The 22,352-nt window shown below is 39.7% G+C and overlaps 1 protein-coding gene across 16 annotated transcripts in view; it reads left to right on the top strand.

Annotated features, from left to right (window-relative positions):
- Positions 1-469: 469 nt before the first annotated feature.
- The window catches only part of CSGALNACT1 (chondroitin sulfate N-acetylgalactosaminyltransferase 1), a 409,995-nt gene continuing 388,112 nt past the window's right edge, over positions 470-22,352 (top strand). For 13 of the 16 annotated variants that reach the window (XM_072635005.1, XM_072635002.1, XM_072634995.1 and 10 more), the window contains exon 1: positions 594-1,033. The gene's annotated coding sequence lies outside the window, so the exon portion shown is untranslated. Of the gene's footprint in view, positions 572-593; positions 1,034-22,352 lie in introns of those variants that run through there. The other 3 variants (XM_072635001.1, XM_072634999.1, XM_072634991.1) reach the window with 1 other exon arrangement.

The raw sequence follows: 22,352 nt of genomic DNA, 5'->3' as shown, positions 1-22,352 counted from the left end.
CAATACTGCAAGCTGCCTCTGGTTATTTACATGACTGTAGAATGTTTGAACAGGAGGACCCCTAGTTTTACAAATGGGGAAACAGAACAGGGTGCCAGAACAATAAACTGTGACTGTGATTCAGTTGACTCTCAACCTTGAGCTTCCTCTACTACACCCCAGAACACAGTTGATGGAGAACTGGAGGGAATTTTTCTGTAAAACAAAGTGGGTTACAAACACATTTGAGAAACATTACATTTCAGGCTATTCGTCTTGGGACAAGCTCCAAAAAACCTGAATCCCAAACCAACTTTTCCAAAAAACCTGTTCCTGAACCCCAACACTTACCCCCAACCCCGTACGACCATTTCCCACATGGAAATTTTCACTGAGCACTGTTAACTGTGGAGACACCTTAAGTCAGGTTGTCCACTCTCGGCCACACCCGCCGGGCGCACAGTGTACAATACTTATGTGGGACAAGGCTGGGAAAACTTTCCCGTCCTCGGCTCTCAAATCACAGAGACCCCAAGTGCAGAGGAGCGGAGCCGGGGAACCCCGAGGCATCGCTCCAGCCAGCTCTTTCAAGGTAGCAGAGAGGAGAGACGTGCCAGGGAAGATTTCGGGGGTCATCCCACGCTGCCAGATTCCCAAAGCCTTATCTCTGAGCCTTCTGCACCATCCGCGCGCCCTTCCCAGACCTGCAGCTTCCAAATTTTCGACTCCTCCCCCCTGACACCCAGTATCTTAGCGTGTCCACGGCTTCCTGGGGTCCCGTCTGTCTGCTCCTAAAGCGCTTTATGCCAGTGCTGGCGGGTGGAGTTCAGGGCTCGAACTTCTGTGCCACGGGGCTCTGTGCTACTGCCTCCCTGCCCCCCCTTCCCCCCGTCCCCTAGGCTTTCGCTGCGCTGCTGCTGCTGGAGCTGGGAGGTGGAGCCGAGCCGCGGAGGCAGGGAAAGTTCAGGCAGCAGCGAGAACAGCAGGAGCAGCCGCCGCCGCCGCTGCCGCCGCCCGAGCCTGGGGAAGCAGCGGGAGGAGATGCGGCCATGTGGTCAGTACCAGCCCCCGGCGTGTGCCAGTGTCCGGGGGTCAGTGCACGTTGGGGGTTGCGGAGGAGCTGCGCTAAGGAAAGGGACCAGGGGGCTCCTGCCCCTTCGGGGCATTCCCTTGGCGCTTCGCTCTGCTCTCCCCACCCCCTCCACCCAGTGCAGCCCCTTGGCGGATAGTGCCGCGCCTGGCTTCCCTCCAGCCTTGCGCTGAGCTGTCTGCCCTCCGAGGCGGGCTCGGGGACCAGGGCTGGGGGCTGCTCGCTGTCCCAGGGGACGTGCATCCCTCAGGTGGAGGGTCTGGGGGACGCGGAGGAGGGACAGGACAGCGCTTAGGAGGTGGGGATGGAGGGTGGGGAGCCACTGACAGGGCCAGAGAAGGTTCAGTTGGGTGTACTAATCCATCCGGTGGCCTTTTCCTGTTTAATTGGTGTACTAAAGACCAAGGGCAGCACAGCTGTGCTGAAAAGTAACCACCACACTTTGCCTTTCGAGGTAGGTGGTGCGGGTGGGGGGCACAGCGTGCCTACCTACCCCATACATTCTCCATCGCCTCGTCTGTCCTGAGCCCCGGAGCCGACACGTACCAGGGCGCCCTGGAAATGCGCGTGGGGGGTCACTGCTATCTGGGGGGATGCCCAGAGGAAGTGTTTTTTTGTACACCGAGTGAAAAGAAGCATTTCTCTTGGCATTGTCTCGTATGAAAGGGCGGTGGAAACCTGTTCCGAAGTTGTTTATTGCCAAAAGTGCCTTCCTGCACCTGCACCCCGCGCATCGATTTTGAACTTAGGCTTTTATCGACATGCACAAAAGGAAGAATGATGTACAAGTTTTTAACTGTGCAGTATATGCCAAAACATGAAGCCCTGACAGATATTCTGAAATAATGCTGGAGCTGGTTTCCCAAACTCTGCTTCTTCTCCAGGTTCAAAAGCGCTGCAAAATCAATGTTGCACGTCTGACGCCTGTTAATTTAGGTATAAGGAGAGTTCTGAGACGGAACTCACTGGTCAGGTTATATGCTATGAATTCCAAGCTCATGCTGCTTGTCTTTTAAAGTTAGTGCGTGTGTGTGTATTCCTGATGAACAAAGTGCTATACTTGTAACAACATGTATTAATATCCTTTGTATGGGGATTTCTAGTTGCAGATTGGAGATTGTGCAGACTAGCATCCTTGAAGATGAAAAGAAGAGGGAAGTTTAAGGCTAAGCCTAAGAAGTGACTGTGTAGGATTTCTACCATTCGATGTTTGTCTTGCTGCCACAGCTTAAATTCCTGGAAAGCAAGGGCTATATGCCTTGTGTACCACTGACTGTACTTAATGATTACAAAAAAGTTCTCCTTCCATTGAGATATTACTGTATACACAGCAAAAAATACATTGTTAAAATGTTTTAATAATCTCATTAAATTTTAAAAAAAGTTTCAACATGGAAATTTGTAAGCAATTTACAGTATTCACAGCAGAATGAGACTATTTTGGCCTAAGAATTTATCTTTTGCTTTAGAATTCCTAAAACTCTGGCATCCAGTTGTTTTTTTTAAAGAGTTCCTTAATTTTTATTTACTCTTCTCAGAGTAGCTCTTCTCTGTGCTGGTTGGGGTATGTTGCTTATTGGATAAAGCAATTTCAGTCTGGTGGCTTTGAGATTCTATGATACATTCTATTTCTTAATTTTTCCCAACTTTGTTTTAATATTTGTTTAAAAGAAACATTTGACAATGTCCAGCTAATGTCCTGATATTTCTTATATAAAAGCTCTTTAGGATTCTAAATGACAGGCCCACTATATATTAAGAGATTAGCTAAGATTCTATGATAAAATTACATATTGATTCTGTTTTATATGGAAACAATCCTATAAAATACATGAAATAAAAGTTGAAACAGTAACTTCACCACTAGGGGACCTCTCTGTATAATCTTAATATCCTCAGCAGTCAGTTACAAAAAGCTAACCTTTCAGGTAGCAAAGGAATTTAGCTCACTCTATTAGCCTGATAGAGATGATTGTATTTTTCATACCTAAATTTCAAACAAACACCTGCTTGTTTGAAAAACACTATTAAAGACAAAAAATAAGCTAAATAGTCTTTAATGGCTAATTCTTTGTTCTTTTGAAATAATTTTAGAATTAAGGGAACAAAATCTTTGGAAAATGTATGTTTATTTCAAGTAATATTTATTTAGAATAATCATTTTGATTCAAGTATGATAAAATTCTCTTGGCATCTCTCTGTTGTGATCCCTTCTCCCTCTTCCCTCAATCCCAGTTTCAGAATTGTGAAAGAGACTGCATTTCGTGGGGCAATATTTGTGATAGTAGCAAAGAGGAAACATATATGACAGCTGATATTTTAAAGACACTTAAGCTGCCAGAAGTTCCTGTTCTTTTCTCATTTTTAAGTGGTACTAGGCAAATCATATTGTTGTAACATGAAGTTCTGACTTAAGAAAAAGTGATTTCCTAATACACATGACTAAAAGGCATTCTTCTTGTTTGGGAGTTCTTGTTTAAAACTGAAGTCTAATTTGAATACAGTTCCAGTCAGATTTTAGCATATTTATTGGAGTAATAAAATGCAAGTCTAGTTGTGTTTTTCTTTGTAGGATATGATTTGCTGCATGGTAGACAGTTAACCCTGAGGATGTATGTAAGGATACAGGTCTCAAAATATTACTGCCTTCAAACAAATATAGAAAAGAATATTATATTTTCAAACTATTCAGCTAAACTTAATTAATATGCTAAACTAAACAATCTGTAATGTACAACAAAGAACATTTGGAAGAGTTAAGGATCACTGAAGGCCCTCAGTCTTAAAATTGTCAATAACATTAGCTCTAGCTTCCTTGCCTTCATATAGTAGGAGCACGGCTCTGTGAATTCAGAAAATTATGGGCCATGTAAACCTGATTGCTTGACAGAGGATTCTTAAGCAGTGTGGAACACTGGAGTTAAGAGTCAGAGGCCCCAGAGTTCACATTTTAGCACTGCTAATTTATGGTCTTTTCACCTGGGGCAAATCACTTTATCTTCTTTGGGTCTCAGTCTCCACATTTGTAAAATGAAGGAGTTGGACTAGATGATCCCTAATGCCCTTTCCAATTTGAAATCTGATTTTTATGTAATCTGATGTCTACTGTTTTCCTATTCAGAATAGTGTAGGAATATTAGGAGATAGGATAGGGAGAATAATTTTGCAATAATGAAGGAAGTGATCATTTTTGTTGTCATTTGCCTCACATTCTCAGATGAACAGTTATTTTTTTGACCCTGAAAATATTATGACTTCATCTGTATCAAAAACACAGATGTCTTCTTTCCATATTAATGTTTTTCAAGCATTCAGTGAAGGGAAATACTGCTCTCTCCCTCCTCCTAGACCTAGATGGAGGCAGAATCAAGGCCTGAGTCATATGCACAAGACTTTTTGTAAAACTGGAGAATTTGGTTCCAGGAAGATCCCTTTAGTTGACTAAAATTATAGCTGACGGAATAAGGGAACACTGAGGAGGCATATGTTGGACTGAATAGGAACTGGTTATAAGGATTGATCAAGTTAATGATGAAATTATTAAAAAAAATCCTTTTACTATGTGTAGATTATTTTCTGTTGGTGTTTATATCCAGTAGCCAAAGGCACTAAGAAGCACAGTATTACTTGGTTGTCCTGGGTTCATGTCTTTTCTTTCTTGCCACAATAATATTTTTAGGTGACTAAGGAAAAGGGAACTAGTATTTTGTGGGATTGAGAGTAGGGAGGAAGAAGAGGTGATACTTTTTCCCATTAAGGTCCTATATATGTCATGTATAAGCATGTATATAAACACATATCATGTATAAACAAGGTATACATTTATATATACATATGCATGTGTGTGTATATATGTATGTGTGCACACACACATATATTGCATTCTGTGTAGCAGTATTTGTGATACTAGCAAACAGGTGACACATATAACAGCTGATACTTTTAAGACACTTAAACTGCTAGAAGTTCCTGGCCTTTTCTCATTTTTAAATGATGCTAGGCAATGTACAGATGAAATCATGCTGTTTTAACATGAAGTCTCACCTTTTAAAACGATGATTTTCTAATTTTAAATTATTGAAATATATTGTTGATATATTAATATAGGTACGTAATATATGTATTTACACACACACAGGACAATTAGGTGGCGCGGTGAATAGAACACAAAGACTGGCATCAGAAACTCATCTTTATGAGTTAAAATCTGGCCTCAGACACTTACTAGGTGTATGACCCTGGACAGGTTACTTATCCTCATTTACCTCAGTTTCCTCATCCATAAAAGTAACTGGAGGACAGGACAAACCACTCCAGTATTTTGCCAAGAAAAACCCCAAATGGCATCACAATGAGTTGGATGCAACTGAAAAACAACTAAACAACAATGATACACAGACATACATACAGATACATACTTGTAATAGCAATACAAATTGTACCAGCAGTAGAAAAATTCACATGCTGTGTTGGTAGAAATTAATTAGTGAAATGGTGGTCCCTAGCCCTAAAGCACTTTTCAAATATATATCTATGTCTGTCAACTATGGAGTGGTTAGAAACTTAGAAAGGTGGTGATATACGTATATCTATCTGTCTATCTATATCTGTATCTATCTGCATATGCATCTTCATAATGGGCTAGGTTATTCTAGCAAGCAGTATGCTATTCAGGAGAGTCAAAGGATTTGAAAAGCAGTATGGGTTGTTGGATGAAGCACAGACTGGGAATCAGGAAGATCTGGGTTTGAATTTTGACTCTGATAGTTTGAAGCTACGTGACCCTTGGAAATCACTACTCAGTCTCAATTTGAACATGGGTAAAATGAAGGGATTGGACTTAATGACTTCTATGATCTCTTTCAATTCTAGGTCTACAATCCTATGATTTAAGTTAACTTAGTGCCATGATAATGTGTGAGACAAAAATCTATTTTTAAAGGATGTTTGTAGTAATTTCTATTATAAGTTTGTTTTTTCACCTCCTTGTAAATATTGAGAGGGAATTCTTAAAAATAGTTTGAATTCTAAGGGTAAAGAAAAAGGATAGAATTTTCTTTAGATTGCTGCATGTATATCCGTTTCTGAGCTTGATGGGGCAAGATAACAAATTAATCTTTTCAGTGTGGTTTCTCCAGCACATTTTTATTTATAGGTTTGAATATGTAGCTTTTTCCAGGCTATCAAAACTCAATGAAGTACAAGTTATGTCTGTGCACCATTCAACTTCTTATCAAGGCACTTTGTGGCATATTATAAACTGAATATGTGAATCAAATGTATTCTGTAGGTTGCAGAATATTAGGATGTGGTACAAGTCACCATCAGCCATTCTTTCATTCATTTGGCAGGAATTTATTGAAATATTGTGTACAAAGTACTGCTACAGACCTCATAGGGTATGCCCATGTGTACGATTCCTGACTTCAGAGATTTTATAATCTCATTAGTGAAAGGAGAATAAAACAAAATAAACAAATAGTCATACTAGAGAGAGCAGTAGGAAAGATTTGTGAATGGAGAGAGAGTTTATCTGGGAGATGGTGGAATCAGGGAAAGCTTCTTAGAAGAAGTAACTCCTAAGGTGAGGTGTTGAAAAAAGAGAAAAGATTTCAGTGGGTGGAAACGTGCCAGATAGCTCTAGGCCCAGGGATGTTTATATGCATGCATAAATACAACTAAGTGTCTCATAAGTGTCTGAAGGGCATATATGTTGTACAGTGAATAAAATGCTGGCCTGGAGCCAGGGAGACTCATCTTCCTGAGTTCAAATCTGGCTCTAGATGCTTACTAGATGTCATTTAACCCTCTTTGCTTTAGTTTCCTTATCTGTACAATGGGCTGGAGTTGGAAATGGTAAACAACCCTGTTATCTTTGCCATAAAAACCCCAAAAGTGGGGTCAGAAGAGTAGATTCAGAAGTACAGTGAGAAACCTCCTACCCCCTTATCTTCTTAATTTGTGACTTGTCATTATTCTTTTGCTTCTTAGTTTCTTGACCAGGAGTTTTGCTTTTTCTTTTAAAGGTTGAATACACTAAGAATCAATGTTGAATAAAATAAATTATTGGTTTCAAAGCCCATCTCTCCCCCACAAATCCTGCTATGGTTTAAGGTAGTGCTACAAGATGGCTAGTCTACTATTTTATAGGAGATTATATTTAATTTATCATACATTCAACTATATACCATTGGGAGAGGGGAATTTTAGTCCACCAGTGTCTTATTCTAAAATTGTATTTAGAGTACAGGTCATGGGGCTTTGTTATAAGTGAAACAGCATACAAGGACACACTTCTGGTACTTTGATTATAGGAAGCAGTTCATATGAACGGTGTTATTACGTTACTAGGTTCAGGAAAAATAACTCATTATGAAATATTCCTGACAATCAAGAAGCAGATGAGGTGATTTAGTTATATTTTCTATTATGGCCTGTATGTTGAAGCACTGGGATTTAATGGCTAGAGTGTTGTGCTTGGAATCAGTCATATCTGGGTTCAAATCTGGTATCTGATATTACCTCTGTGGCCCTGGGCAAGTCAAGTCATTTCATCTGGATATATATCAAGCTACTCCTCAGGACTTATTTACCAAATCAGTAAAACTGGTTGCAGTTTGGAGTTCCCATGCCTGGAGTTTTCCATGCTGACTAAATTACAAGTCCTCCAGGAACCATGAAAACCAGCCATTCCATGCATTGACAGATGGTGCCTGGGCAAAGGCAGAGAAAATTTTAAATTGAAGTTTAAAAAACCATGATAACAGTGACAAAAATGATGTTCATAAATAGTAATTTACTATACTTAAAAAGCAAATTTTATTGACAGTAGGTTAAAAACAATGAAATTAATTTTGAAAATCTATTAAGATTAAAAAAACCTGAGTGTGTTAGTAAGAACAAGGAGAGTATAACTTGACGTATAGACTACGTGGGTACATGAAGGTCTTGGAAAGATTAGTAGAAGTATGTATTTTGAGGGGCTTACTTGATAAGAGAGAATGAGTGTAACATGATGGATTTGGTCTGGTCTTTTTTGACTTTTCATGATTCTACTTTGGTAGAGGTGATGTCATCATGTATCTAGTTTTAAATCCTCCTCCCCCTCCATCTCGTGGACATTCACCTTGATTTTATCAAACGTATTCCCCCTAGACCTTATGATCTGAGGTCGCCACAGTGACCAGAGGTGTCCTTTTAGATAATTAATTCCTCAGCTGCCCTGGATAGGCTGTGGGCTGAATCTGATAAGATGAAACTTAAGAGGTAAAAGGTAAAATCTCACACATGGGTTCAAAAAATCAACTTCACAAGTTCCTGCTGGGGAAGCATGATTAGCAGTGTGTCTAAAAAAGATCACAAGGACTCAGTGTGAATCAGCAGTGTGACCGATGAGACCTCGGGCTGTTTGAAGAGAGGCCTGCCTTTCTGGTTTTCTCAGAGTTGGTAGTCGCTCTGTATTCTGTGCTGGTCAGACCATATCTGGAGTACTGTGTTTAGTTCTGGATGCCATAGTCTAAGAAGGACATTGATGAATTGGAGAGGGTCAGACAGGATGCTGAAGGGCTTTGAGACCATGGCATATGAGGATCAGTTTAAGGAACCAGGGATTGTTTATCCTGGAGAAGAGAAGATGCTGAGACTCTGGGGTCATGATAGGTATGTTCTAGCATCTTAAAAGGTTGTCATGTGGAAAAGAGATTAGACTTGTTCTTTCCAGCCTCAAGAGGTAGAACCAGGAGCAATGGGGTGGAAATCATAATTTCTTTAATTTAATTCATTTAATTTAATAACTAAATTAATTTAATTTGATTGGATGTCAAGAACAATTTCCTAGTGATTAGAGCTATGCAAAAGTGGAGTGGGCTATCTGGAGAAGTGGTAGGCGCTCTCTTATTGGATGTCTTCAAGCAAAGGCTGGATGACTCCTTGTCTGATAAAGGAGTTCCTTTTTGGGCATGTGTTGAACAATACGCCTCTGAAGTCCTTCTCAGCTCTAGAATTCTGTGATTCTATGATTCTCTCAACTTACTGAAAAGAAAGGATGTGAGCTTTCCTTTTCTGAAGTTCTCTTTTTTAAAAAAATTAAATTTCATTTAAAATATTAACAAAATTCAATTTTTTCTCTTCCCCAACACTGAAAAAAAAAGAAAAAAATTCTTATAGCGTATGCATAGTCAAACAATGGAATGGAATAAGCATTTATTAAGTGCCACTATGTGCTTAGCACAACAAATATTATCTCATTTGATCCTTACAACAACCCTATGAGGTAGGAAATACTATTATTCCTATTTTACAGTTGAGGAAACTGAGGCAGACTGTGGATAAATGACTTGTCTAGGGTCATGCAACTAAGAAATATGTAAGGTTGGATTTGAACTCAGGTCTTCCTAACTCTAGGTCCAGTGCTCTGTTCCCCATGCCCCCTAGCAGCCTAAGCAAAACAAATTCCTGCTTTGGTTGCGTCCAAATAATATGAATAGCATTCCATTCCCTGAGTTTATCACCTCTCTATTAGGAGAAGAGGAGCATGTGAAGTGCTTTTTAAATCTATTTAATCACCCTGGCTTTTAAGATCACTTTTGCTGATTCCCAGTTCTTTATTATAGGGCAACATCACTTTTGTGCATAGCTGGCTGCATTGTGTACACTTGTAGTTTTTCTACGTATACTGAGAGAAAAGACACTTGCTGCACGGAGTCAGCCTGGGTAGTCCTATACACACTCTTTGCCTTGACTTGGCTTCTCCTGGATGTCCTTCCCTTTTTCTCCTTTTTTAAAAATTAAACTTATTGTCCACTGATTCCTGGGCTTGAAAGACAGACAGGAAGCAGCTGAGCACTGTGTTTGAGGAAAGTTTTTGTGTCTCTTCCTCAGATGGTTATGTAGACAAGTTGCTACAGAAGAAGACATGTTTAATAGTGTGAACACAAAGTACATGGTAAAGGAATTCTGGAATCCTAATCACAATTCCAGGATCTTAATTATAGTTGCTGGGTTCATTCACACTGTGGCCATGGGCAAATTCCCAGTATGTAAAGGAGGGCTTTAATAATTGAGATTCAGAGGGGCATTCAGATGTGAAGAGATGAGACTTGCAGGGTCTGATAAATGATTCATCAGTCCAGATGACGTTGAGAAGCCAAGATGTGACACAGAACTGGTTAGTTTGTTGGCTCTGGTTATCTGGTTCCAGTCTTTGGATCCAGTGCCCTCTTTTGCATACTAACTAGAGCTAAGGATTTCTTAAGCAAAGCCTGGAAGTTGCATATTTAAGGGAAATTTATCCAGATATGTGAAACTGATTTTCTGCCTTCTTCACTAGAACTCCCTTATGGGATGTGACTGCTTCTTACTAACAGTGACCTTAGGTAGTGGAGAAGCTGTCCATTCCTGGCTTATCTTATGACAAGGGGCATTATGCTTCATGCTGTGTGCCATCTTGAGAACAGGAGGAGGAGGAGGAGCAGGTTACATGCTTTCACTCTCCTCTGGTTTGCACTTGAACCTGAACTCCCAGAATAAATCTTTTATATCCACCATCAGCCTCATTAACCAGTAGAGAGAGTGGCTGATAAGATTATCTACAAATCCTTTGCTGCCTTATTATCAGGGCTGGACTTTCTTTCCCACCACCTATGAGAAGAGCAATTTTCTTGGTCGCTTGTGGGGTGGCCACAGAGATGTCTTTTTGTTCTGAAAAGATCAGTTGGTCTGACAGGATGAGAAGAAGCTGCTGCTGAGGCCATGCATGGGTTCCATGAACAAACGTTAGTTTCACTTGTGTGGGTAAGTGATATGGGCAGTGGATGTTGGATTCTGGGAGAATGAGCAGTTCTCATTCCCTCTCTTCTTGATCTGGCCTGGGACAACTTGAGAGGATTCTTTCCTGGTCTCCTTGACTGCTAGAGTCCCTTCTCCCCTCCTCATTACCATGTATCTGCTATGTATAGATTTTGTATCTGTTTGTCTATGTGTTGTTTTTCCCCTATAGAATGCCCTTTGAGGACAGGATCTGTTTCATTTTTGTGTTTGAATCTCTAGCACTTAGTATGGTGGTTAGCCCACAGTTGGCTTGTTTGCTTAATGAGAGAATGTAGCATTTTCTAGCTGTTATCTCCTCTTCACCCTTCCCAGCTTTTTCTTCTCTTTAAAGAACAGGGAACCATTGCTGTATACAGAAGCACTGAATAGTTCCAGATAGACTTATCTGAGGATAATCTACTTAGTGTCTATCTAGTAGCACCAAGAGCTTTTGAAATGGCAAATAATCTATTGAGATGATTACAAACATGTTCCCTGTGGGCCCGTAGTCCCTTAATTTAAGGACTCCTCTTGTTCATTAGTTGGTACTGAGACTAATGAAGAATATATTGGCTATCAGGGATGAATGAACAGAGAAGCAGTAGAATCTCAGAGCCAAGAGACGTTAAGGCTTATTTTTTACAGTTGGTCTAGAGAGGATGTGACTTGCTTAGGGTCACATACCTAGAGCACAGATGGGATTAGAGATTTCAGGTTTCTTAACTCCCAAGGCTCTGGATTCAGAGTCAAAGGGTATGGATCTGAGCTCTAACTCTTGACAATTATCCATGATCCTAGCATTTTCCTTAGGGAAAGTAAGCTATCTGAGGAAGATTTGGGAGAGGGAGGTTTTAAATATTACCAAGGCAGAATGCCACAGATTGTCTGCTGCTGATTTCCATGTTTTGTCACATTTAAATCATGTTAGAAATAGCTAATTGATGGTAATAGTCTTTGAGAATGGAGTACACATTCTGTGGTTACCTCCAGAGCATACAGTTATTATTTCCATTTTACTATTGAGGAAAATGAGGCTAGGAGAAGTTAAAGGACATGTGCAAGGTGTGAGAAGCTAGCAAGTGGTAGAAATTGGACTCAAACTCCCAGCTTCTCTCTCTTAGTCTAGTGTAATGACCACTAAACCAGACTGCAAGTAGCAGGGGTTCCAAAAATTTTTGTGAGAAGAAGCTACATTTCTCCTATGTAAGAGAGAAACTGTGAATATAGAATCTATAAGACTCAGTAACTTATTTGTTACAAGGAATGAAAGAGAATGAGCAACTGAGAATGACTCTGAGGTTTTGAACTGGCATGAGTTTGACTAGGCAGAGATGACTGGAAGGATGGTGATGCCTTGGAAAGAAATAGGAAAGTTTGGAAGAAGGATGCATTTTGGGGAAAGGTGATGAATTATATTTTAGAAATGTTATGTTTATCCAATAGGAACAACCAATTGGAAATGTCCAGTAGGCAGATAGCATTGTTGAGCTCTGGAAAGAGACTAAGGCTAGATCTAGGAGTCACCTGCAAAAGGATGAAGATTGAATTGACGTGGTTATCAAGAGAAAAAATGTGGAGAGAAAAGCACCTAGGACTCTAGGCCCTGGGGCTAAACCCAGAATTAGTGGTCATGATATGGGTGATGATCCAACCAAGGAAACTGAGAGGGAGAGATCAGACAGGAGGAGAACCAAGAGAACAGTGTCAGTAAAAACCCAGAAAAAAGAAATTATCCACGGAGGCAACTGTGGTAAATGCTTCAGAGACCTCAAGAATGATGAGGATTGAGGAAAGGTTGTTAGGTTTGTTTGATCATAGATAACTTTGGAGAGGGAAATTTCAGTAAAATGATGGAGTTAGAAACCAGTTTGAAAGGTCTGAGAATGAATTAAGTGGAAAGAAATTGGAGGCAGTGAGTGTACATAGCTTGTTCTAAGAATTAGCAAATGGGAGGTGAGGTATAGGATGATAGCGTGAGGGACTAGTGGCTTTTAGAAAGTTTTTGTTTTTGAAGATGAGGGAGACTTGGGAGCTTTGATAGGCAATGTAGAGAATGAATCAATTGAGTGGGAGAGATCAAAGTGGGGATGATTATCGGACAGTCAGCTGGGGGAAATGGGAGAGGAGGAGATCAAGGGTCCATGTAAAAGAGTTGGCCTGATTGAGAGCAACCTTCTCTTCATCAGAGACTTCTTCTCTCTTTTGTAGTTCTGCCAGTTTTGCAGGTCTACTAATTTATGTCATTCAGCAGAAGTCACATTTTCATTCAATTAAAGAAGCCTTGTTTACTATGTGCCCGGCACCATGCTAGGTGCTGAGGATACAAGGCAGAATGAAATAGTACCTGCCCTCAAGGAGCTTGCTCACATTCTTCTGGGACTGGGGTTAGAGAAGCTGGTTGATTGTTGTCCTTCATTCTCAAAGAGGATCAAAATGACATCACTCTGGGGTAATGTGAGGAGTAATAGGTACATAATAAATAGATAAAGCATTTATTAAGCATTCACTGTGTGCCAGGTGTTGCACAAAGCTCCGGAGATGCAAATAGTAGCAAGGAAGACAGTTCCTGATTCAAAGGAGCTTATACTGGAATGAGCCAGCGTAAAGGGGAGCAGGAAAAGAAGGATAGAGTAGGGTTAGGGCTATTTCTTAGTTTGTGGAATGAGGGAAACCTGGCAGCATGGTTTGCAGCTAGTGATTGGGAATTGAGGGAAATGAGCCTGGTTTTGGGCTCATCTACATGAGAGCCCAGAATGGTTCTTGGGATGGAAAGCCAAGGTTTTTACAAGGGGAGGAGGTTGGGATGATGGAGTAAGGGTGACATGATTGAGATCTAGTAGATGGGAAATGAGATGAATATTTACATTATATTACATTACATGTATAATAATGGGCAGGGGCAGAGAACCCTGACCCCTTGGGGGGGGGTCAGGAAAAGGCTCTATGTGGGGTAGTATCTGAGGTAACCTTTGAAGGAAGCCAAGTATTCTACTAGGCAGAAGTGATGTGGAAGAACATTTCAGGTGCAAGGCACAGCCTGTACAAAGATATTGAGGTAAGAAATGGAATATATTGTACATCGAACAGAAAGTAGGTTTGGATAGTGACGCAGAGTGTGTGAAAGAAAATAACATACAGTCAGTGTGGAAAGGTAGGCTGGAGCCAGATTCTGAAAAGCTTTAAATGCCAGGCAATGAAGTTTGTATTTTTTTCTAATGGATGCTTGACAGAGGAGTGACATGGTCAGATCTGTGGTTTAGGAATATGTGGGTGATGAATTAAAGAAGAGAGAACCTGGAGGCAAGGAGACAATTTTCTTTTGGTAATGTTGCTATTAAACAGAAAATAAACACCTTCAAATAAAAATACTCTAGTAAACGTCTATGTAATTTATATTTCGCAATGTTTATTTTAGAAATATATTCCAATCCAATTTTTAGTTTTCTCTCCCCCATGACTCCCACACAAATCCTTTGGCAGCTGAAAGGATTTTATAGAACAAGCAAAGTTTTCAACAGGTTAAATGTTCTTTTCATAATTAAAAAAGAGATGACTTTTTGCCCCCTTCCTGAAATAATTAGGAGGTAGATGTCAAACACGGTTGTCCAGTGTACTCTAGGCAAGGAATGGAGTATATCTGAAGAGCTCCAGGAAGAATGTAAGATTCTAGAGATTTGCTTCTCTCAAGAGTGTGCTTTCAGTGGAGGGGAAGGGAAAGGAGAGGAACAACTTTCATTCAACCACCGAGTCACATACCACAGAAGACTTCTAGTGAAGATGCCTGTTAAAGGAAGGAGATAAATCCAGGTAGAGTGATAGTAAATAATAATACTTATGAACTCGACACAAAAGTTTGGAGCATAGGTAATAAATAGAATGAAAAAGAGATTTTAATGCAAGAAGGCAATTATGACTTCACAATTATATCTGAGATATGGTAGGATGTTATCCATATCAGAAGTATAAAAATGGAAAGAAGGTGTGGGAAGTAAGGAAGTTCTATTGTCCACATTCCTAGGTGATTAGGGTTGTGACCTAACATGGACAGGTTAGAGGTCAGAAACTAATGTGCAGGACCAAGGAGCTGTGTGAGGAAGGGCCTGTCACAGAGGAGAACATGAAGTCACATGGCCAGGGGACATTGTCGTGGGAGATCCAAAGTTCAGACAACAGTATAAGAAGCCCCATCTTCAACGTGTTATAGTGTTCCTGTAACCTTACTGGGGAGGCTACCTGTATTAATAAAAGCTTTTCTGATTTCACAACAGGTATTATAGTGCTTTGTTTAAGGTGAGCATGTTTCTCACTGTTGGGGGCTTGTTAGACTGGCTTACTTCTATCAGAAGGTTATTCAGAAGGAACACATTGGTTAAAAAGGGGTTGGGGAGTCTATGTATGTCAAAAATTCTTTGGTGAAAATCTTTGAAACAGATGGAGGATGAACCAGTTGTGGAGGTCATTTTGAGTAAAGCATATTGGGAGAGGGAAACAGGATAAATATGATGGTGGGTGTCTGTAAGGATTAGTGATCATGTGTTTAGAAGGTGACACATGATAACTTTATTTAAAAATCAGCTATTATTGGTTTTGTTACTAAGAAGCTGTATTGGGCATGGCCTTAAATATATCCTACACTTTGGGCATTTGGATTTCAAAGACCTCACAAAAATGATAGGTAAGATTCTAGAGGTAACTGTCTAAGAGTATGATGTGACTGCACAGGGAATTCATTTGCAGATTCATATTTTTAGAAGATGTGTATGAAGATGAAAACAACAAGCAGGTAACTGAGGATGAATACAAAAGAGTGATGAAATTCTGTCAGAACAGTGGCAGAGCTACTAAATCCCAGAATAAGCTGTGACTTTTAATAAGTCTAAGGAAAACAGAAAAAGCTCTTTATAAATATGTTGGAGGGCAAGAGGACCAAGACCTACTTAAATATATGGGATGATGATGATGATTACGATGATGATGGAGAAAAGGAACAACTCCTCAACTTATGGTTTGCTTCTTTCTTTACTTAAAAAGGATGGTCAAATTGAGAAGTATAGAATAAAAATGGTTAATAGAATTGATATCCAAATTAAAGGACACTTAGCATCTATCAATGGGTTCATTACCATATGAGAGCTACCATGAACTAGATCCTAGAGTACTGGAAATATGTGGAGGTGATTGGGAAGTGCTATCAGACTGGGAAAGGACAAACCAGAAATGTTATCCTGATTTTCAGAGAGGGAAAGAAGCTAGATTCAAGTAGAAATGTGGTACAGTAGAAAGAAGGTTGCATTTGGAGTCAGCTAACTTAGGTTCAAGAGCAGCTACATGGGGCCATAGTGCACAGAGCACTAGGCTTGGAATCAGGAAGACTCATCTTTATGAGTTCAAAGCCAGTCTCAGACACTTGCTAGCTGTGTGAACCTGGGTGAATCAGTCCTGTTTACCTCAGCTCCTCATCTGTAAAATGAACTGGAGAAGGAAATAGCAAACCACTTGTAATGTTAATATAAGGTTAATGGTGGGTGGGGGGAAGAGTTAAAGATCTTCTGTGCCCATTAATAGGACTCAGATAAGTTTTGTTAATTTTCTAAAGAGGCACTGGGTCACAAGGGTTATGCTCTCCAGCCCTGAAAAGAGTATATATATCTATATATCTATATCTATAGATATATATGTGTGTGTGTGTACATATATATATGTACACACGCATACATATACATATTATACATATACATATATACATATACACTGAGGTGAAGTTTTACTATAGGGCTTGTTTTTTGGAAAAAGTTGAGTGTGCCAATGAGACTCTGGGTAGCCGCTAAGGAGCCCCTTCCCTACCTCCTGCCCTACTTTGAAAACTCAGATGTTGGTGCTTTTCCCTCTGACAAAGATGTATCTACTGTCTATGGTCAGACAATTGGAAGCCCTGTCTGTTGGTCTTTATTTCTCTATATTTTCCCTGAAGTTCAGGGTGCTGATTTTTTCCCTGGACTAAGTGAATGATATGCGTTCTTGATTAAAGTAGATTGTTGACCCGTCAAAATTGCCTTTCCTTTTAGAAAAGCAGATCTAAGAACCTGTACAGCAGGCCCTCCTGTGTATGCCGGGGTCCTTGCTATTATACCACTCCAGGGTATCTTTGCCAAGAAACTCCAAATGGGGTCATAAAGTGTCAGACATGACTGAAATGACAGAACCAAAACAATAATTTTGGTCTAAATTCCAGTTCTGTCACTTATCAACTGTATGACCTTGTACAAATCATTTTTCTCCTCAGGGTCTCACTATCTTTATTTTTGAAGTGAGGGGAGTTGGACTTAGATAACGTGTAATCTCTTCTACCTAGAAAAATCAGTTTCTTCCAGTTTAGTGAACATAACTTCAACCCCTAACAAAATTCTAGGATTTATTATTAAAAACGTGGTTTGTAATAACTTAGGAAGTCAGTCAGTAAATATTTATTATTTACCTACTGTGTGCCAGGTGCTGTGCTAAGTGCTGGGATTACAAAGAAAGGCAAAAGACAGTCCCTGCTCTCAAGGAGCTCATAGTCTGTTGGAGTAGGTAGACAACATGCAAAACAACTGTGTACAAATAAGGTATATAAAGGATCAGTTGGAGATAATCAGCAAAGAAGAGAAGTGATGATCACAGTAAACCATCATGAATTTATCAAGAAAACATCATGCCTGGCTAACCACATTTCCTTTTTCTGACAGGATTAATAGATCAGTAGATTGGATAAGGCTGTAGATTGGTTTACATAGCTTCTGGTAAGCCTTTTGCCAGAGTACCTCAAGATTACCCTTGTGGACCATCCGATGGAGAAATGTAGTGAATAATAATATGGTTAGATGGTTTTAGGATAATAATAGCAATATTATTATTCTTGTATATTCTTATATGTAACAGTAGTATAATTTAATAATGATAATTCATGTAGGGCTTTAAGGTTTGCAGAGTGCTTTGCATATAAATTTCACTGGGACCCAAAGAGTGGTGATTAATAGCTCAGTAGCAACTCAGATGGAGAGATCTAAGGATTCCATCTTTGCTTCCATTTCTTCACCATTTAATTTAATCTAGGTGAACATACGTACATCAAATTTGCAGATGATACAAAGCTGGGAGAAATAGTTAATATAGTAGACAGAATCTGGATGCAAAATGGTTCCAATGTGCAGATCCAAGGGCCAAATCTAATAAAATAAAATTTCATAATAAATATATAGTCCTATATTTGGGGTTAAAAAAATGCTGCATAAGTAGGGAGGGAGGGAGATCCCTGAATACTGTTCTTGTGAAAAAAAAAAACCCAGTCTTCAATTTTAGAAGGATACAAGTTTATTGTAAATCAGTAATATGCAGCAGCCATAAAAGCCAATATGATCTTAATTCAACATAGTGTCCAGAGTGAAGAGGTTATAGGCCTGCTTTGATTAGACCACATCAGTCATGTTGTGTTAAGTTCTGGGCACCATGTTTTATTTTTTTAAAATAAATAAATACATAAATTTAAAATTAATTAAAGTTTTCAACATTCATTTCCACAAAATTTTAAGTTCCAAATTTTTCCCCCATCTCTTCCCTTCCCCCACCCCAAAACGCCTTGCATTCTGATTTCCCCTTCCACCAATGTACCCTCCCTTCTAACATTCGTCCCTTCCCTTAACCCCATCTTCTCTCTTGTCCTGTATGGCAAGATAAATTTCTATGCCCCATTACCTGTATTTCTTATTTCCCAGTTGTATGCAAAAACAATTCTCAATATTTGTTCCTAAAACTTTGGATTCCAACTTCTCTTCCTTCCTTCCTCCCCACCCATCCCCACTGAGAAGGCAAGCATTTCAATGTAGGCTATATATGCATAGTTTTGCAAATGATTTCCATAATAGTCATGTTGTATAAGACTAACTATATTTCTCTCCATCCTATCCTGCCCCCCATTTCTTCTATTCTCTCTTTTGACCTTGTTCCTCCCCAAGAGTGTTGACTTCTAATTGTTCCCTCCTCTCATTTGCCCTCCCTTCCATCATCCCCTTCCACCCTGCTGCTCCCCTTCTCCCCTACTTTCCTGTAGTGTAAGATAGGTTTTCATACTAAATTGAGTGTGCATGTTATTCCTCCATTGAGTCAAATGTGATGAGAGTAAGCTTCACTTTTTCCCTCTCACCTTTCCCCTCTCACCTTGCCACTTTTCCCCTCCATTGGAAAAGTCTTTTCTTGCCTCTTCCATGAGAGATAATTTGCCCCAATGTATTTCTCCCTTTCTCCTCCCAATAGAGTCTTCTCTTACCCTTTAATTTTATTTTTTTAGATCTGATCCCTTCCTATTCAACTCACCCTGTGTGCTCTGTCTCTCTTTCTCTCTCTCTATATGTGTATGTGTGTGTGCGTGTGTGTGTCTGTAATCCAACTACCCAGATACTGAGAAAAGTTTCAAGAGTTACAAATATTATCTTTCCATGTAGGAATGCAAACAGTTCAACTTTAGTAAGTCCCTTGTGATTTCTCTTTCTTGTTTACCTTTCCATAATTCTCTTGTTTCTTGTATTTGAAAGTCAAATTTTCTTTTCAGCTCTGGTGTTTTCCTCAAGAATGCTTGAAAGCCCTCTATTTCATTGAATGACCATTTTTTCCCCTGAAGTATTATGCTCACTTTTGCTGGGTAGGTGATTCTTGGTTTTAATCCTAGTACCTTTGACTTCTGGAATATCCTATTCCACGCCCTTTGATCCCTTAATGTAAAAGCTGCTAGATCTTGTGTTATCCTGATAGTATTTTCACAATACTTGAATTGTTTCTTTCTAGCTGCTTGCAATATTTTCTCCTTGACCTGGGAACTGTGGAATTTGACTACAATATTCCTAGGAGTTTCTCTTTTTGGATCTCTTTCAGGAGGTGATTGGTGGATTCTTTCAATATTTATTTTGCCCTCTGGCTCTAGAGTATCAGGGCAGTTTTCCTTGATAATTTCATGAAAAATGATGTCTAGGCTCTTTTTTTGATCATGACTTTAAGGTAGTCCCATAATTTTAAAATTGTCTCTCCTGGATCTATTTTCCAGGTCAGCTGTTTTTCCGATGAGATATTTCACATTATCTTCCATTTTTTCATTCTTTTGATTTTGTTTTGTAATTTTTTGGTTTCTCATAAAGTCATTAGCTTCCATCTCTTCCATTCTAATTTTTAAAGAACTATTTTCTTCAGTGAGCTTTTGAACCTCCTTTTCCATTTGGCTAATTCTGCTTTTTAAAGCCTTCTTCGCCTCATTGGCTTTTTGGACCTCTTTTTCCAATTGAGTTAGCCTATTTTTAAAGGTGTTTTTTCTTCAGCATTTTTTTTGGGTCTCCTTTAGCAAGCTGTTGAGTTGCTTTTCATAATTTTCTTGCATTGCTCTCATTTTTCTTCCCAATTTTTCCTCTACCTCTCTTACTTGATTTTCCAAATCCTTTTTGAGCTCTTCCATGGCCTGGGACCATTGCATATTTAATTTGGAGGTTTTGGATGCAGAAGCCTTGACTTTTATGTCTTTCCCTGATGGTAAACATTGTTCTTCCTCATCTGAAAGGATGGGAGAGAATACCTGTTCATCAAGAAGGTAACCTTCTATAATCTTATTTTTTTCCCTTTCTTGGGCATTTTCCTAACCAGTTACTTGACTTTTGGGTCCTTTGTCAAGCGTAGGGTATATTTTGGGGACATGTAAGATCTCAGTTCCTCCAGGGTGGCACAATCAAGGGAGAGGAGTTTACTCCCTGGCCTGGCTCTTGTCTGAGATTTAGATCAGCTGCTCAATTCTTCCAAGGGCTTTAGGCAGGGGCTGGGCCACCACTGAGGGCTGAGATGCAGATCAACTGCTCAGTTTCCCCAGGGGCTTTATGCTGAGTTGCTTCAACCCTGGACCCTGGCAGGCCCTGCTTCTCCCAGCGCCACATGGCCAAGGCTGGGCTGAGCACTGCTCTGTGTCTGGTGCGAAAGACCTTTCCCACTGGCCTTCCAGGTCACCCTGGGCTGGAAATCCCCTCCACTCCATCATTCTGTGACTTCTGCTGCTTTTGATCCACTCGGCTTCTAATGCCTGCCCCCTCTTCACAGATAACTTGCATATTCTTTCACCATGTTTTAGAAAGGATGTTGACAAGTTAGATGGAACATGTCAGTGGAGAACTAGACTACTATGGCTTATATGAATTAACTGAAGAAACTGATATTTTACTTAGATGGGGAAGACTAGTTGGGTTGGGGGAAGGCAGTGTACATTAATTATTTGAAGAGTGCACATGGAAAAGGGATTAGACCTATTTTGTTTGGCCATAGAAGGAGCAATGAGGTAGTAATTGTAGAGAGACAGATTTTGGCTAGGAGAAACTGCCTAATAATCAGAACTGTCTGAAAAGTAAGGTGGACGTCCTTGAGACATGATAGTGAAGATTCTCCTCACTGGAGATCACTGAGATGGGGGTGGTTGATTTCTCTCTCAAGGATCTTGTGGGACACTTTTCCCTGGGACATGAATTGGACTAGATGACAGAATTCTATCCAATGGCAAGATTCTGTGATTTTAAGTAGATGGTGAGATTTAGGTATAAGTAAAAATATGAAGAGATGGCTCTGAGAAAAAGCTGGGAAAGTGGGTTTGAGCTAAGATTTTTTTTTTTGAAAAAATGAAATATGTAGTCTGCTGAAACAAAGGGACATGACTAAATCATTGGCTGAGTTTCTGTAGTAAGATTGGGAATGCTGAAAAGTGTGGTTGATGTTCATTGTTGCAAAAAATAATTTTTTTAAGCTTTTCCTGGTTATACCTTTCCCATAACATCTGTCTCTATTTAATATGCAGTGCTTCTTATCAGACCTGATTTGTGTACATTGATCACACCATTATACTTGTTAAATATTAAAGCCCTTTCTCCTCCTGTGAAGTCTAATTAGGCAATGCATTCAGAGGAATAGTAGTCTGGCCATTGCCTGGCACATACCTCACTCCCCCCAGCTCATTTATCTTGTGCTTCTTTCTTTGCCATGTGCCACCATGCCAAATATAGAACATGAAAGTTTGATGAACAGCTCAGCTGCTCTCGGACAATTGAGAGGAATCTTGCTGCAGAGGTTCTGAAACCTTCTTAAGATGCTGAATGTGAAGAAACGTATTACCTATAGATTGGCATTTTTCACAATCAGGGCATTATACTGCTGTGTCCAGTAAGTTTTTTAATCAATCTGACTTCAGTGAATTAAAGTATCTTAAAATGTTCCTTAAAAGGCAAAATATAATCCACCAAACTACATTTTTCTTAAAAAAATTCTGAGTTTGACAAACCAGCAAACATGAGCAATTCCATATGTAAAGAAGACCATAAAAAGGATGTGAAACTATGAATCACTACCTTGTACCATTTGGTTCTTTTTCCTTTTAAGTATACAGAAAATTTGGTGTGATATTAGGAGTATTTTCACTGTTTGTAAA

This window comes from Notamacropus eugenii, chromosome 1, assembly GCF_028372415.1.
Source record: "Notamacropus eugenii isolate mMacEug1 chromosome 1, mMacEug1.pri_v2, whole genome shotgun sequence".
Taxonomy (NCBI): Eukaryota; Metazoa; Chordata; class Mammalia; order Diprotodontia; family Macropodidae; genus Notamacropus; species Notamacropus eugenii.
The sequence above is the reverse complement of the archived record's forward strand: the minus strand, read 5'-3'. Positions and strand labels throughout refer to the sequence as shown.